The 13,183-nt window shown below is 45.2% G+C and overlaps 1 protein-coding gene across 5 annotated transcripts in view; it reads left to right on the forward strand.

Moving 5' to 3' along the window:
- PTPRA (protein tyrosine phosphatase receptor type A) overlaps nt 1–13,183 on the forward strand; it is a 604,614-nt gene that overhangs the window by 444,538 nt on the left and 146,893 nt on the right. For 3 of the 5 annotated variants that reach the window (XM_042466813.1, XM_042466815.1, XM_042466817.1), the window contains exon 1: nt 8,185–8,283. The exons of the other annotated variants lie outside the window; for them this stretch is intronic. The gene's annotated coding sequence lies outside the window, so the exon portion shown is untranslated. Of the gene's footprint in view, nt 1–8,184; nt 8,284–13,183 lie in introns of those variants that run through there. 5 annotated transcript variants of the gene reach the window in all.

The raw sequence follows: 13,183 nt of genomic DNA on the forward strand, positions 1-13,183 counted from the left end.
TTTATATGCTGGTAGGATGATGCACATTTTCCATGTTACATTGGAGAATAGAGCTTCTTTTTGCTCCAATTCTTAACCCAGGAGTGTGGTGGCTTCGTGTCGACTGCTACCTAGCTTCACCCCTTGCATCGTCTGAACAGTTAGGCTTCAAGTCATGTTGAAGTTTTTTGTGGGTCTTTCAGGCTATGTGGCCATTCCTATAAACTCTTCTAGAACATGGCCACATAGCCTGAAAAACCCACAAAAAACCTATGGATGCCGGCCATGAAAGCCTTTGCCTTCACATGTTGAAGTTGCTTTATTTGGCCAGTTCAGACAATCCCACAGTCCAGTGCTCAAATCACTACATCCTGCTAGTTCCCTTTTAATAAATGCGCAGCAGAAAAGCCTAATCCCTACCGCAAGGATCTGTTTGGTGTGGCCATAACTTCTAAGCTCTTACAGAGAAGATGGTATTAGGACTGTTTGCACAATACATACACAGCCACTCCCATTCAAAGGCTTTGTATTTATAGAGGCTTCCTATCATTTGGAAGACTCAATCCCAAAACCAGGATGTCACAGCAACACCAGAAAACATAATTGAAGGTTTCTAATATTTTCAGCACAACCCAGCTGCTTTGAACTTTCCAAATGTGAGCAAATGCCGCAGTGTTTCATTTGCAACATTTTGATCTCGCAATTCCAGAAAAGTGGCTTGACTTTCAAGAAACTACCATTTACTTCTCTAAACAAGCGACCAAGTGCCTTTACAAAGGGGATGGTGGGCAAAATCCGCCTCCCTGAAAGTTTCCTTCAGTTCCCAAATTTCTAACATTGCAGTAAGAAAAAAAAATAGGTTGCATGTTTAGAAATACAGTTTAGGCATCCAAAGATACTGGCAATATGATCAAGGGAAAGCAATAATAGCAAATGCGTGTGAACTGTTATCAGTGCTCAGCACACTGAAGGCATTTTAAAGTTCAGTCGAACATTTAGAAATAGATTTTAGGCTTCCAGAGAGGCAGGCAAAGTGGCTCAGGGAATGCAAACAGACTAGATGCAAGAGTTCTAGCTGTGAACTGTTTTCAGCGTCTCACTCTGCAAAGCTAGAAATTAAGAGATTGAAGGAAAATTTGGGGTAAGAATTCTTATTTCCTTATAATTTTGTTGTTTGGTGAAGCACTGGAGCACATTGGCTGAGACATCTAAATGCCTTTCTCTAAACTCTCCATTTGTTGTTGTTGTGTACCTTCAAGTCATTTCTGTCTTATGGGAACTATCATGAGGGTTTCTTGGCAAGATTTGGTCAAAGGAGATTTGCCATTGCCGTCCCCTGAGGTTGAGAGTATGTGACTTGCCCAAGTGGTTTTCACTGCCGAGCGAGGAATCGAACCCTGGCCTCCAGAGTCATAGTCCAACACTCTAATGCTATGCCATGCTGGCTGACAATAGTACCTGAAAGCACCAGGTATGGTCTGACCTTGGAAGGTAAACAGGGTCAGCTCTGGTTAGGACTTGGAAGGGAGACCGCTGAGAAAACCCTATATAGCCTATATAGCTATAGGCTATATTTCAGAAGGCGGCAATGGCAAAACCACCTATGAGGTTTCCTTGCCTAAGAATACTCTGGGATATTCATGGAGTCACCATAAGTTGACAGGCAACTTGAGGGCAAAACACACTGACAACACAATTCCAGGATACCAAAGGCTGGAGGCATGCCCATTAAAGTGGAATAGTAGCACTATAATTCTGCAGTTTGAATGGGTCCCAGCTTTGCTTATATAGATCAACACGAATGCCTGCATTTTTATTTTTATTTTAATACTTTTCCTTGGGATGCAGCCACAGGGATGGCTATGCTGAGGGACTGTACTTTTAGGTCCAGAGTCCACTTCTGTAGATGCAAGAATGAGATGAAGAGGACTGCAGTCTGAAAAAACGTGCAGCACAACAGATGTTAGTCTTTAAGGTGCTGCAGGACTCTGCATTGGTTTTACTGCTAGATGTTCATCTTGAAAGGGTTGGTTTACAAAGCTAACAAAGATTGCTGCTGGAGAAATGCATGTGAAACACTGAACACTTGATAATTTGAGCCATTTTTCACCCCCATGGGTCTTGCAGGTCCTACATATGAAGAGGTAGCTAGTCATAGTACCTCATGTATTGGTAATTTCCCAGTTAAACTACTGCAATGTGCTCTATGTAGGTCTCCCCTTGAAGACAACTCAGCAGCTACACTTAGTGTAAAAGGCAGTGGATGGATTGCTGACTGATCAACAGAACCATATAGCCATCCGTTTTAAAGGAATTGCATTGGCTGCCAATATACATCTGATCTGAATTCAAGGCTTTTGTGATGACATTTAAAGTTCTTGGTGGCTAGGGACTAAGACCTTCTAGAAGGGCCTTCCTCAATGGTCACATCCACACTGCAGAAAGAATCCAGTTAGACATCACTTTAACTGCCATGGCTCAGTGCTATGGATGTCTGGGAATTGCAATTTTGTGAGACATTTAGCCTTCTCGGTCAGAGAGTTCAACCGATTTATTTCTTCAGTGTGGATGCAGCCGAAGACTCAAATCCTATACTTGGAGAAAGGTGGGATATAAACAAAGAAAGAAAGAAACAAGTTGTTCTAAAATAAATTCTGACCTGTTCGATGATTTAATGTTCAAATTTTTAAACATGTTCTAAGAACTGAAATTGAAATTGCTCTCCATTATATTTGATTGGTTTTGTTTGCATGCCACCCGCAGACCTCAGCTGGAGACTCGAATCCGAGAGGTTCTGGGTTTCTTTATCTCTGAAGATTTCTATGCTGGCACCAGATGGCACAATGCTCCTAGAGGTTTTCAAATGACTTCCAATGTTGGGGAGGCAATGTTTAGAAAGTGACATTCAGGAAGCAGGTTCTTGTGGTGTTTCTGGGTTTGATGCTGGCAGTTTTCATATTAAATAAAATACAAAAATAATAATCTAACATAGTTCCCCCAGACTAGGAGAAAAACCAAAGCATCACAAAATGTAGACTAGAAACACAGAAACCACCATTACTAGCATCATGTGTTGCTCTAATAACCATAGATGTTTAATAACGTTGATAGAAGAGAACGCTAGAGCCAGAGTTTCCCAACCATTCCAGATGTCCTGAACTGTAACTGCCATCTCTTTCAGCCAGTTAACCGTCCCAGTTAATCCTCTGCCTCCCCACTTTTCAGCCACAGTTAAGATGTCCCAGTTTCTCTCTCCTCCTCCCGCTTTCTCCATTTGTTCTCAGCTTTACTGAGCTCAAAAGAGCAAAATTAATTAGCAAAACATCACAGACTTGGAACAATTATTGAGAAAGGTCAAAGAAGAAAGTGCAAAAGCAGGCTTGTCGCTGAACATAAAGAAAACAAAAATAATGAACTTGAAGGAGCTACATACAGTCAGTGAGACATAATTTATTACTGTCCATAGACCCAAAATTTACACATTCAATCAAAATATACATATCATCAAATTCCCCAAAATAAAATTGCCTGCATAATACAAGAGTCATGGAAGTTGCTAAATCTAACTCTATCTAAGTCAACTCTAAGTGTCCCTTTATACTTAGTGGGTCTAATCATAGCTGCCAAACATCATCATCATCACTACTTATTTATATAGCTCCATAAATGTCCATGGCACTTTACATATACAATAAATTCAAGACATTAAATCCTGCCAAAGGCATACAATTTAAGACAATAAAATATAAAACTAGAGAATACCTATAAACAAATTACAATCCTATCAAACAACGAATAAATGTAATACATACACTCAACCTAGACAATGAAGAAATCTAAATAGTTCAGTTCCTCTGTCTTGGGTCAAGCATTGATCAGAATGTAGAATGCAGTCAGGAAATCACTGAGAAGGGGAAGGGCAGCTATGAAAGAACTTAGAAAAGATCCTAAAGGGCAAAGATACACAACTGAGCACGAAAGGTAGAATTGTCTAAGCCATCGTATTCCTCATCCCCACGTAAAGGCGCAAGAGCTGGACAGTGAAGAAAGCAAGTAAGACAAAAATAAATTCATTGGAGATGTGGTGCTGGAGAAGAGGGCTGAGGATCCCATGGACAGCTAAAAAGGCAAACAAATGGGCCCTAGAGCAGATCAACTCTGAAAACACCTAGGAAGCCATGACGACTAAATTGAGGCTGTCGTACTTTGGACACATCATGAGAAGGCATAAATCATTGGAAAAGACAGTAATAAAGGTAGAATGCTGCAGAAAGGGAGGAAAACCACAGGCATGATGGTTAGACTTGGTCAGGGAGGCCATGGGCCTGAATTTACAGGACCTAAGCAGAGCAATAGAGGACAAGGAGATGTCTGATCCACAGAGTCACCATGAGTTGGGACTGAGAGGTGGTTAACAACAACAACAACAGAAGGGGGCAAAGGAAGTGCATAACTTTACCCTTCCCAGCAGGCTTAAGCAAAAGTAAACCCCTGCACCTTCTCCTAGCTTGTCTGTGTTTCCTCAGTTGCTTTTCTTTCTGATGTTGTTTGCCCACAAGTGTCCTCACTTCCATGTGTGAAATTTGGAGAGTATGCAACCTCGTTTGTTGGGGATGATGACAGTTAGAGTCCATTACAGGTGCTATGGGGGAGGCTGTATTATTATATTCTTGGTACAAGGTGATTTTTGTTTTAAAAGGAGCAACTTGTCTCCATTTGATGTTTATATGATCTCACTCACATTTATTTCTTTATCAACAAACATCTATCTATGCAAATATCTCTATGCAATATCTCTATGCAACTATCCATGCATTATAGAGAAGCTACAGGGAGCATGCAACTCCCTTGCTGCAGCCGCTCCACTGGCTGCTAGTCTGTTTCTGGGTACAATTCAAAGCCCTGTAAAGCCCTAAAGATCGGGGGTCCAGGATATTTGAAGGATCTTGAGGGCTGCATACAGCCCTAGGGCCAAATTTGACCCTACAGTGATAAGAGTTCTCATGGGATACAGTGGGATACAGTGTTAATGGTTCTCATGGAACAGTTTCTCATAGATATTAAATATTAACTGGAACATCAAAGCACGTCATCCTTTCCCTTCCACTCCTCCAAAACGGCTGCAGGGTTGGCAGTTCAAGACAACTCACATGTTGCACCCTGGCTTTGTGGCTAAACCCCACATGATGCTCCAGTGTGACAATGCCTTGGGAACTTCACTCAGGCTTCCCTTCCGATTATCTAGATTCTGCTGTTGCTACTATGAAGAGATCATGTGGATTCACTTCCCAATGCTGCTTTCCCATATTTGAACCCTAACAGCTGACAGCCAAACCACAGACATCATGAAAGCAGAAGGAGGCTAGGAATGGGAAGGGCAGCCATGAAAGAACTTCATTAACATCTTTACCAGTGACTTGGATGAAAGAATAGGGGCATGCTTATCAAATTTGCAGATGACACCAAATTAGGAGGAGTAGCTAATATCCCTGAGGACAGGATCAAAATTCAAAATAGATTAGAAACCTGGGCTAAAGCTAACAAAATGAATTTCAACATGGAGTAATGTAAGGTACTACACTTAGGGCAAAACAAATGAAATGCATATAGGATGGCTTAACAAGACAACATGTGAAAGGGATCTAAGAGTCTAGTAGACTACAAGTTCAACATGAGTCAACAGTACAATGCGGCAGCTAAAAAGGCCAATGTGATTCTAGGCTGCATAGAAGTATAGTGTCTAGATTAGATTGATGGAAGTCATAATGCCACTCTATTCTGCTCTGGTCAGGCCCCACCTGGAATACTGTGTCCAGTTCTGGGCACCACAATTCAAAAAGGACATTGAGAAACTGGAGCATGTTCAAAGGAGGTTGACTAAGATGGTGAAGGGCCAGGAAACCATGAAGCCTTATGAGGAATGCCTTAGGGAGCTGGGGATGTTTATCCTGGAGAAGAGAAGGTTAAGTGGTGATATGATCGCCCTGTTTAAATACTTGAAGGGATGTCATATTGAGGAGGGAGCAAGCTTGTCTTCTGCTGCTCCAGAGAACAGGACCTGGAGCAATGGATGCAGCCTCCAGGAAGAGATTCCATCTCAACATTAAGAGGAATTTCCTGAGAGTAAGGGCTGTCTGACAGTGGAACGCACTCCTTCCTCGGAGTGTAGTGGAGTCTCCCTCCTTGGAGGTCTTTAAGCAGAGGCTGGATGGCCATCTGTCAGGGATGCTTTGATTGAGAGTTCCTGCATGGCAGAATGGGGTTGGACTGGATGAGGGCCCTTGCGGTCTCTTCTATGATTCTATGAACTAGACTAGATCTCTCAAGTGCAAAGATGTAAAACCTGGATGCAAAAATTAGGACTGTCAAAGCCATAGCATTTCCCATTACCATGTATGGATGCGAGATTGGCAAGATTTGTTCAGAAGAGGTTTGCCATTGCATTCCTCTGAGGCTGAGAGTGTGTGACTTGCCCAAAGTCATCCAGTGGGTTTCACAGCCAAGCTGGGAATCACAGAATTACAGAATCACAGAGTTGGAAGAGACCCCAAGAAGGGCCACCCAGTCCAACCCCTTTCTCCTGCCATGCAGGAAATCACAATCAAAGCATCCCCATTGACAGATGGCCATCCAGCCTCTGCTTAAAGACCTCCAAGGAAGGAGAGAGAGTCCACTACCCTCCGAGGAAGGAGTGTGTTTCATTGTCGAACAGCCCTTGCTCTCAGGAAGTTCCTCCTAACGTTGAGGGGGAATCTTGCATCCATTGCTCCATTGGGTCCTAGTCTCTGGAGCAGCAGAAAACAACGAACTCTGCTCCCCGGAGTCACGGTCCCAGACTCAGACCACTATCCACCTAACCTTACCGCACTGCAGTCTTATAGTGCTTCTGTTCCCCTTGAACTGCTCTGTCTGCCTCCTGTTGCATTCTGGGGTTTGTAGTTCAGTGAGGCCTAAGAGCCCCCTTGAACTGCCAATCCCAGAAGGGCAAGAGGAGGCAGACAGAGCCAGCATTGCAGACGAGCGCAGTGTGGCCACAGAACAAAAGCCCCTCTTGAAGGTGGACGAAGTTCTCACGTGGTCCGAATTCGGTAGCGATGGCCATCCAGGAGCCCACGGGGAACATAAGGCAAGGCTGCGCGCCCCCCAGAGCCATCCAGGGCCCTCGAAGCCGTCCCTGCCCCTCAGAGAGGCTGGGTCCAAGACATTGCAGAAGAGGCTCCAGGACTAGGCTGGCTCTTGCCAGTGAAAGAACCCACTTAACGGTGCTTTAACTGCCCTGCTCAGAGCCAGGAATCCTGGAACTGTAGTTTGCTGCGCCAGAGCTCTTTGAGAGAGTTCCCTTAATTCCCTCTCTTCTCAGAGGGAAGGCCGAATTCCTTACAGCGGCCCGGCGGGTTCCAGAGCAGCGCTGGCAGCCAAAGCGGCGTCAGAAGGGTGTCTTCCCGCAGCGCAGATGAGGCACGAACGACCCCTGGCAGGAGAGGAAGAGGGAGAAGGGGCGGAGCTTTGGCGCGCCTTAGCCAACCAGAGCTGCCCTTTCAGCGGACCAATGGCGAGGCGGCTTCCAGCACGCGGGGAGGCGAAAGGGGCGGGGCGAGGCGCGGGCGTCGCCGCAGCAGCAGCAGCAGCCTCTCTCTCTCTCTTCTCTCTTCTCTGAGGAAAGGGAAGGAGGAGGCGGGCAAAGCCAAGCCGAGGAGAAGCAGCCCGCTCCGGTCGGGGTTCTTTGCTCCGGGTCGTCCCAAGGGAAGGGCCGTCCTCCGTGGCCTCCGCCGCTCGCCTCCTCCCCTCCGTGGATGGAGGAGCCGCGGCGCGGCGGCGGCGGGGTAGTTTGCCGGGCGGGGGGGGGTGTTGTTGGTGTGGGGGCGGGGGGTTGGGGGGGAGGGCGGCGCGGGCGTTTCGTAGCGGGGCGTTCGGCTGGGGGAGCAGGAGGGAGCCGCGCTGCTGCTGCTGCCTCCGCTGGTAGGAAGGGAGAGGCCGCGGGCTGAGGGTGAGGGAAGGCAGAGAGGAAAGGGCGCCCGCTGCCCGGAGGAGAGGAAGGCGCCCCTCTCGCCGTGCCAGGAGAAGGGCCCCCTGCTGGGAGGGGGGAGAAGAGCGGCCGGGCCCCTCGCACCTGGAGCGGGGACGAGAAGGCACAGGGCCCTCGGTCTCCGCTGGGCGTGAGCGGGAGGAGAGGAGAAGCGCGCGCTCCTCCCTCGCTTGACCCAGGCTGAAGGGGAAGAAACGGGGCCTCCCTCCCGAGAGAGAGCTCCTCTCGGCCTCCGCTGGGCAGAGAAGAGCCGCTCCCCTTCCATCTGGGCAAAGAAGGTATAAGTTTTTAATCTTAAAACAATGACATAAATGCAAAGAAACGCTTTCTCAGCTTCATTTTTAAGTAATTATATATATGTCTTATATATATAATATATACCACACCACCACACACATGACACAGACTGGGAAAGGTAGGTTTCTGTATCCCTTCCCAATGACCTGAGCAGTCCCTGAGGGCTTTGCAGGCCTAAGTCAATTGCCCCCCGAAGCTTTGCAGAACAGACGTCCACCGCGAGCCCAGCTGGCATTGAACTCCCAGCTGGGTTTGTGTGACGGTGGCTGCGGTCGAGGCCTTTAGCCACTGGGCCATCGGCTCCAGGAACCTGGCTCCCATTTAATTCCCTCCTCCTGGAGCAGTTACTTTTGGGGGTTAACAGACGGCCCTAAGGAATGTGTTTGGTCAGGCAGCGTGACCCCATCCATCCTCAGGGCAGGGGCATTGGTCTCTGCCCCAATGCACCCCAATGGCAATGTCCCTTGCTGGTCTGTCTCACTCTTGAGAAGAAATCTTCTTGGCAAATGGGGAGGACAGGACTCTGTCTGGCTTCTTCCCTCCCCTCCCACCTGAATTTTATTTTATTTGTTAGTTAAAAATTGATTAATTTTTTAAAACATTACAATTATATTTTTTAAAAAAGTAGCAATGAGTGATAATAATAATATAATAATTATAATGTATTTATATTCCTGCTTCTCCCTTCGGATCAAAGCAGGTTACAGCAAGTAAAACATCATAAAAATACATTATAATTTGAAATACTCAATAAAACAAAAAAGGAGCGTGGTTACAGTATTGCTCACATCCTGGGATGGAGTCATGATATTCAGGTTGTAAAATAGTATTCAGAATCAGATTTTAAAGGAGATCGGTTGGAAAGACCCTCCAGAAGAGATCCCTTTAAGCACTTTTTAAAGGCTTCCAAAGAAGTGATTAAGGCGGATCTCTTCCGGAGTTGTCCCAAAGTCTAGGGGCCATCGCGAAAATGTTCTGCAAGAGGTAGTTTCAACCTGGTTTTAGTGGTAGTTATACTTTTGTTCCAGATCTTTCTTCTCCCCAACTTGAATATTATTTTATTTTAATTGCAGTTTAATTTTTTAAAGACGTTGTTGTTTGCAAATGAGAGGAGGTAAGGAAGGGGCTCTCGCTTTCTCCTCCCTTCTCAACTCATTTGAAAAACTGTGGCAAACGGTGGGGCCAGAGACCGCCTTCCTTTTCTCTCCTCCTCAATAATGGCAAATGGGAGCCAGCAATTACCTTCCTTTTGCTCCTTTCTTGACTTAATTTGTTTTAAATTTGGGAGGGGGGGGAATAGGCAAACCTTTTCAAGTTAAAGTCCATGTGTTTGTTAGCAGGGAGAGTACCAGGAAAGTCTGGTATTAGAGCAAATACTGCTTTTCTCTTAGGAAGTGTATGTAGGGTTGCAGGGTTGTTGCTGTTTTTAAGTGTGTTCTCCCTCACAAAAAACAAATCACATTCCACATTTTATATTATTATTATTACTTTAAGTTTTGCAGTTATCTTATTTCAAGGAAGCTGTCTGAAAAAGGATATTCCTAATAGGTTTTGTTTTTTTATTTTTCTAGTTGTTTTGACCTTGTGGGTTGGACCCACATTTCACATCCCCGCCTTCCAAAATGGTGTTGTTGTTGTTGTTTTACATTTATTTATCTCCGTCCTTTCCCGAACTTGGACCCAGAGCGGCTTAGAACGTTCAGAAACAATACAGTTAGAAACTAGAAAATGATAGCTTTGGATGGATGTTTGTTTCCAGATGTTATTTGGGAGGGAGAGCCCTTCCCCTCTACATGATGCATCTTGGTTCTTTTTCCCTTGCTTCCAGGATCTTGGAAGTCTCTTTGGTCACCTCCTTTCTCCAGTTTAATTTTGGGGTTGAGGATGGAAGAGAATTGGGTTCAATCTGACTCTCCTCTCTCCTGAAGAGCTTTCCAGTCCTCTACTTTCCCACTCTCTCTGTGTGTTGTCAGTCCTTAACTGCAAAGCATCCATCCTCAAAGGAAGCCATGATCCCACTCCCCCAACCCCGTATTTTATGCAGAATGTTAAGTGTGTATTGTGAGAATATTGGTGGGAAACGGAGTCCTCCGACCCAGCCAGATGCAGCTCCCCTTGGATGTTGTTGTCTTGCCTGTCTCCCTCGACCCGGTTGCCAGCCAAGAAGTAAGAAAAGGGGCTGGAAAAGGAGACTTTCCTCTGTAGAACAGGATTTGGCAAGTGGATGTGGGAAGGACAGGAAAGAGGCTTTGGCCTGGAAGGGACTGTCTGGCAAATGCACTTACTGGGACAAGCTGTGTGAGTTGTGAGCGCTCTTTCTCTCTGTCAATACAAGACAAACAATTTCAGGTATTTAGATGCACAAATAGATGACAAAACTATATTAAGTATGCTATTCAGGGGATTCCGTGATGAAACAATCCTGGTAAATGTGGGTTTTAAATCTTTGCTGTTCCATGCATTTTGAATGCACCTGGCATGTTTTGGGGGGCTGCCAACAAAAAAAAAACCCACTTAACCTGGGGAATCAATCATGGGTTTGTTTTTTTTCCAAAGTTTCAGATAAACGATTTGTTTGTCCACATCGTTGATCCATCTTTTATCGCCAATGCTGACCTGTGGTCCAAAATACACTGCAGAATGATCCCGTTTGGAACAGCTTCCCTGGCTCATGCTAGAGAATTCTGGGACTGTAGTTTTGTGAGACATTTAGCCTTCTCTTTGAGAGGGCTCTGGGGCCACATAAACTACAAATCCCAGGATTCCCTAGCACTGAGCCAGGCAGTTAAATGGTTCCCAATGGATTATTTCTGCAGTGTGTTTTGGAACCTAGTTTCCTGTACAGTATTAACACACTTAGAACAGCACAGGAGAGCATGATCATACACGTCAAACCTTCCTTTCTGATTTCCTTTAACACCCTGTTGTGTGTATGTAGGACTTGGGCTAATGGAGAAGTCTGTTAATCTCATAAAACACCAGAAGGACAAGTATTGTCCTTGCAGAACAAAATTGTCTCCCTTGATTGGCAGCAGCTTTGCAAGATGTTGAGCAGATCACCTTCGGCCTGGTCCTTGTCGGGGAGATGCCAGCATGGAGCTTGAAACTTTCTCCATGCAAATTTGCCACTAAGCTGTGATTTCTCTCCATGCAGCCGATTTATGTGTATTTTCTCTGCATGGAGCACATGGTGGTTGTGGTGTCGCACGCACACTTTCAAGTCACTTGTTGAGTTTATGGCAACTCCATTACTTTCATAAGATTCCCCCCCCTTTTTTTTTAAGGCAGGGAATACTCAGAGTGGCATTCGCCAGTCCTTCTTTCAAATGTAGCCTACAGCACCTGGTGTTCATTGGAGGTCTCCATCCAAGTACTGACCCTTCTTAGCTTCCAAGATTAGATGGGATCTGGTGCCTTTAGAGTACTGAGGCAGATGTTGCCTCCCCATTTTCCCAGCGAGAGTTTATGTGTGTATATGGGTTTTCAGGCTCTGGTTGACTTATGATGACCCCTGAAAGTCACAGGGTTTCCTTAGGCAATATTCAGATGGTGTTTTGCCAGGTTTTTTTTTGCTTAGTTGCCCCTAGTCACCCCGAGTCATAGCGGTCCTGTGGAGAGACATCTCCAAGCCCCCCCCCCCCCAATTCTCTCACTCTGCTTAGTTTTGCAGATTCAGGCCTGTGATCTCCCTGATTGAATCTATCCATCTGCTTGCAGTCTTGGGTTTGTCAGTTCCTTTCATGATAAACAGCCTGCAGTACCTGATACACGTTGGTGGTTTTCCCATCCAAGTATTTGACCCTGTTTAGTTCCAAGATGATAGGTATAGTGCTTTTAGGTTATTTAGGCCATTCCAGAGACACTGATGAGCATTCTGTCTTTCTGTTCTCGATTAAATAGATACCTCAAAATACAGTCTGCTCTCCATTTGGGAATTTACTTTTGCAATTTGTTATTCCTGAATTTGTTTACTATGTTCTCTCTAGATTCTCTAGGCTGTTACCGACAGCCAAATAAGCTGCTTCGAATCCAGTGGAGGTTTGCTGTTTCTGTGCTGCGTCCTAGAGTCAGAGTCGCACCAAGCACACCTCCAGCCCTAAGGACTGGAGCTGGCTTTGGTGTGCTTCTGGACTCTTAGGACGCATGCATCATTGAAACACCATACTCCATGTACTCGAAGCAGCTTTTTTTGGCTGTCTGTAACAGGCCTAAGTCCTCCGTGGACTCTATGGCCAATGTTTGCCAGAGATTGTGGCAAGTGGTTATGCCTGTACTGCAGCCACTCACCAAACCATAAGGTTGCGAGTTCAATACTAGCAGGGCTCAAGCTCCACTTGGGCTTGCATCCGTCGGAGGTTGCTAAAATGAGTACCGATTGTTGGGGTGAAGCGGTTATTAATGAAGCTGCATTGATATTGAAGGATCTAGAGATTCCTGAAGAAAACACTTCTGTAGACATTTGTTTGGTCCTCCAGCATATGCTGTGATCAACCCCCATGGATGTTGACCATAGAATTGTCTGAAGGACCTAGAGGGGGTGTTCTCTCGGGTAATAATAATAATAATAATAAATAATAATAATAATAATTACTGTTTATTTTTATTTTTGTTTTTCCCACTTTCATGGGGGTCCTGCATCCCTAACCCCAGCAAATGTGAGGCCTCTGTATATCAGAGAGATGAAAAATAGAAAATGTAGTGCATTCTCCTGCAGTGCTGTACATTCATTCCCATAATATACAATATTCTGAGTGAATACATAATATTGCCTATTCTTAGGAGTCCTCCCCTTTCTGTTGAGTTTTATAGCAACCACTGTCAAGTAAAATATATGCAACAAGGGGTGTATGTACCTTAACTTGTCATATGCATATACAGTAG

This window comes from Sceloporus undulatus, chromosome 5, assembly GCF_019175285.1.
Source record: "Sceloporus undulatus isolate JIND9_A2432 ecotype Alabama chromosome 5, SceUnd_v1.1, whole genome shotgun sequence".
Taxonomy (NCBI): domain Eukaryota; kingdom Metazoa; phylum Chordata; class Lepidosauria; order Squamata; family Phrynosomatidae; genus Sceloporus; species Sceloporus undulatus.